General features: G+C 43.0%; 1 non-coding gene across 1 annotated transcript; it reads right to left on the reverse strand.

The window, feature by feature from the left end:
• Positions 1-1,639: 1,639 nt before the first annotated feature.
• Positions 1,640-1,711, reverse strand: TRNAQ-CUG (transfer RNA glutamine (anticodon CUG)). The gene has a single exon. It is a non-coding gene; the product is annotated as a tRNA-Gln (tRNA).
• Between the last annotated feature and the right edge of the window lie 3,256 nt (positions 1,712-4,967).

Here is a 4,967-nt window from a genome sequence, read left to right on the forward strand (position 1 = left end):
GGTCTAATAAGGCTGAGACTTCCTATATTAGTAGGAATTCCCTCGCAATGAATTGCGTGCCCTCAAGGGAGCAGCTGTAACTAAATTTCCTTGGCTTCTGTGCAGCTAGGACGCCTGCATGTATCCTAAGCTTTGCCAATCAGATGTACGAAGGCAAGATTTCTTCTTTCAGAAGAAACATGTGGCATAAGTCTTATGCAGAATTACTTTCCTGGTAAGGGCATAAGAGTTTAGTAGGTAGATATCCAAGCTTTCAGAGGCACTGGTGGCTTGGGTCTAGAAATGGTGTTCTATGCTGGGAGACATAATTCTGCTGGCAGGTGGCAGTAGGAGATGCTGGAGGACTTAGAAGGATTGGGTAGTATAATACAAAAGGGTGAGTGATCATTACTCTGCCAAAGCATTCGGAGGGAGAGAATGACAGCTCAAAGTTATAAATTCTCAGCTAAATATGTCGTTACAGAATCAGGGGTTTCTTCTGCCGTAAAACAACTTTGAATTTCTTGTGGTCCTGGAGCTGACATAACTCAAATCCGAATTCATACTATGTACAACTCTGTAGGTTTCTCATTAACAGAAAGGTAGATGAATAAACTGTGGTATATTGATACAGTAGATTATTATATAGCAGCTAACATGAATGAATGGCAGCTACTTGCAATGAAAGTAAAAATTAATTTTAGCCATATAATATTAAGTGAAGAAAGTAAGACCCATAAGATTATTTATAGCCTGATACCCTGTATCTGAAATAAAAATATAACATTTTTAGAAATACAGATAGGTGAAATAAAACTAAAGAAAGCACTTTGGACTTACTTCTTGAGGGCCTCAATAACTTCTTCATCTTGCCTTAAGTTGTGACACATACAGACATTTGCCAGAAAATGAACTCACTTGCAATAGCAGCCTTTAGTTTTACAAAGATAAAATGATCACAGAGACATCCTAGGGTACAATTTGAAAGTGCTGTGATTTCTGTGGAACATACTCATTAGAGAGAGCAGGTCTGCATAGTAGATTCATGTCATAGAAATGACCAAAGGAACACTGTGGAAATGCTTAAAAAGTGTATCTGGATCTTTACTTGTTCTGTTGACAGTACTTCACGTTTCCATGTGGGCATCCAGTAGTGTTTAAATACCTGAGTGAGTTCAGGAAATTTAAAGTATGAATAGATTTTCACAAATCTTCATTTCTTAGTGAAAAATGAAACACCTATCAGCTCTGGTCACTGTACCTAATAGGCATTATGGAGTCTCATTCTCTCTGGGCAGAAAAGTTTCACATCCACGAGAATTTGTCTTCTCCTTCAATTTTGTCGAATCCTTTCGCTCCTACACATGAGTTCACTACATTTTATAAAGCAGTAAGTCAGAGGAAAAGGTCAGCTCAACTCAAAATTATATGGATGTCACAGATTACCTGTTACGTGGGAGAGGAGTTGGGGGAGGGAAAAGGAGAGATGGGCCCCTGCTCCGAACATACAGCAGGGAATCAGTGGAGCCCACCCAGAGTCCGTGTCATCTTCCCCTTCTAGATCACACTCTGGGTTTATGTGAACCCAGGAATTCCCTGCCAACCATCCCTAAAAGGGAAACAACAAAAGACAGGAATCGGTAAAGAGAAAAAGAAGCCTAGGTTCCACCGAGATTTGAACTCGGATCGCTGGATTCAGAGTCCAGAGTGCTAACCATTACACCATGGAACCCCACAGATATGAACAGCCTTAGGACTCCTTCCTGATAGGATATATCTTCATTTCTGAACTCAAGCAGTCCGTGTGAAAACTGAAATTCGAATCTACCGCCAAGGCACATGCCCCTTTTCTCTCGCGCACAGAGCTCTTAGTGCAAAGTCCAAAAGCAAAGAGGTCTCTAGGTATAGATAAGGTGCATGGGTGCTTTTTAGCGCCCCTCTGCCTTCTCTGCGGTTCCCGGGGCCGTTCTCTGCTCGGCCGCCCTCAGCCCGGCTGCGCAGAAGCGCGGGGCGCGGGTCCCGCAGGCAGCAGTCGAACCGCGCGGCCGGGATGCGTTGCTGGAGCAACCGCGGGGCTCGCTGCCGCCCGAGTGTTGGTCCCGCGTTCTCTTCTCTGAACGCGAGGGACACTCTTGGAAGCTTGATTTCGTGACATACAATTTGTTTATGACTTCATTTGACGTCGTGTGCCAGCCAGTCCTGGCCCGGTGTGGCGTTGCTCGGGGGAAAAATGTGGGACGCCAAGAGACGCCTTGTGCTTCCCGGAAAGGCTCCACCTGCTGGAGACCAAACAGTAAAAGCGAGATAAAAAGCCGGACTGTTTTCAAAGCAGGGTTTTGTAACTTGGTTCTCATTGAGAAAGCTATGATCTGGCTCTTTTACGGGCAGCAGCTATGAGCCACTCCCAAACTCCTCACTTGATTTCCTGGTATCAAGAAGGGGACACGACGTGTCGGGGACTGTTCGTTGCCGCCCCAGCAATGGCAGGGAAACGGCAGGAGACAGAAGGATCCCAGCTTGTCAAACCGAAGGGCTGAGGAGAGAAGCAAATCGTCTTTACTAATAGTAAATAATCGCAGATGTCAGCATTTGAACCTTCCCAACAAGATCTCTGGAGAAGTATCGGCATTCAGCCAAGACAAAGTTTGTTTCATAAAGACGTCTGAAATATATATGCAAGGAAATACTTCCAGTTTGAAGAGGCTGCACCGTTCGTTACCCCTAGGTTTTCTGGCCCCCGCCCTCAGGGTGCGTACTCTGCAACGTGAGCGACAGCGGCCGCTGGAGTAACAGAACTTCTCCCTTCACGCAGCTCAGCCGCTCCGTCTCCTCCCAGTCTCCTATGGCCCCCTGATCCCCTCACTCGCCAGAGGAAGATGGAATGAAAGTCTTCTGCCGAGTGGGGTAAATTAAGATGATTTTTAGAAGCTTTAATAACAAGAAACACTGGAATTGTGAGCACTTTCAACATAACTGAAGAACTTCAGATCCATGTAACAAACTTATAGAGCATTTCTAAGGGCTAGGGCTTGTACCAAGTTCTGGGCTGTCTGGAAAAAATAAGTAAAAACATAGGCCTGCAATGTCAAAGCTGGAACAATTGAGCAACAACAAATAAAATAGTATTGGATTATAACCCAAAGTATAAAATAAATATCCATGATTCCTTGCTGATATAAATAAATTATTGAATAAATAAATAAATAACTGGGGGAGAAGAGGCATTTGGGAAGTAAATAAAATGCCTGTGTGTAAACATGAAGATTACAAACCAGTTCCTGCAGCCTGGTACCAGGAGCTTTCCTGATGTGGAACCAACCTCCATCTCTCAGGGAATCTCCTGTGCGGAAGAGTTCCAAATCACGTGACTCCCCATTCCTTAACTGTGGGCTCTGCATAGTGACTGCTTTCCAAACAGTACAGTATAGAAGGGAAGGGTACAAGGAAGAAATCTAACACACACGACTCAGCCAAGTGACCAAGGTCAACATCAGCAGTGATAAGCCATTTTGATAGTATATACCCTTGATAGAGCATAGATGATGCAAATGGAAATGATGAAAATGGCGCTTTACTTCTGTGGTCTTCCTCCCTGAACTCCCCGCCACCCCATAACTCCTATGTAATTATGAAAAAAATATCAAACAAATCCCAAATGAGGGACATTCTATAAAATAGCTGAGCAATACTCTTCAAAACTGTCAAGATAATCAAAAACAAGGAAAGTCTGAAAAACCGCTATAGTGAAGAGGAAACTAAGGAGACATGATGGCTAAATATAGCGTGGTATTCTGAATCAGATCCTGGAACAGAAAAAGGACACTAGATAAAAACTAAGAAAATCTAAATAACTTTTGGCCTTTAGTTAATAACAATGTATAAATATTCATTTATTAATTGTGATAAATGTACCATACTAATGTAAGATTTTAATAATAGGGGAAACTGAGTGTGGGATATATGGGAACTCTCTGTTCTATCTTTCCAATTAAGGAGAAACTATTGATTATGGGAATAAGAACTAAAATGAGACCAAATGAAATTATTTCTTCAAGGTGGGTTCAGAGCTCTGGCTTGCAGTGTGCTCCAGCACAAAACTACTGAGCCACATTATCAGATCCAGTGATCCAGCCTGCACAGCCTACCACTGATATAGACTTGGAATTGAGAAGGAGAAATTCTTACGCCATGCCAACTGCTGTGTTCAGTGCTATGGACACAAAATCAAGCAGGACACCAAGCACTGGCTCTTCTCTTGGATATTTTTGGTTTATATTGATGGGATAGACTAAAAAATATGAATACAATAACGCTCACATTGGGCGAGTTAGGGGAAACTGCAGGTGACTGGAGGCTAATAGCATATTCTTCAAATAAGAATGAAAACTGAACATTTTAATTTGGGCAGGGATTGAAGATACAGTTTAGAAGGGAGTCCTGGCCTACACTTTTTCATGTATAAGATGCAAGATAGGGACAGAGTCTATGGACTGGCTGTCTGGGCAGCTATGCCATACTGAAAGTGAATGAGGAGCTGGAGAAGCATGTGGTGGTGGACTGAGACCATGGATCAGGCTAGGGCTGCAAGGAGGCTTGAGGGTCTCCAGTGCCTGCTTTGAACTGTGAACATCAGGGAGCATCATGGGTGACTTCTGGGAGCACTTCAGAGTCCAAGTAGACTTTCATCCTCAGGATAATGGTGAGTTCCCTGCAAGACTGGCGTCAGTTCGACATCAGAGACATTGCTGGTACCAGTCTGAGGGAATTGGTTTGAAGTCTTCATGTCTACTCATAGGCATTTTATTTGTTTCTCTCAAAACAAAATACTGCTGGAAAATTCTTCTCCCTCTCTTTCCCAGATTAAAGGAGTCATGAGAGAAAAGATTCATACCATATATTTTTGGCTCTGGATTTCAGATCATATTGAAAAAATCTATGAAACCTCTTTCCCACAAAGGTGCCCCTAGATACATAAGTCATTTTGCAAA

Source organism: Equus quagga, unplaced genomic scaffold (assembly GCF_021613505.1).
Source record: "Equus quagga isolate Etosha38 unplaced genomic scaffold, UCLA_HA_Equagga_1.0 188_RagTag, whole genome shotgun sequence".
NCBI classification, from domain to species: domain Eukaryota; kingdom Metazoa; phylum Chordata; class Mammalia; order Perissodactyla; family Equidae; genus Equus; species Equus quagga.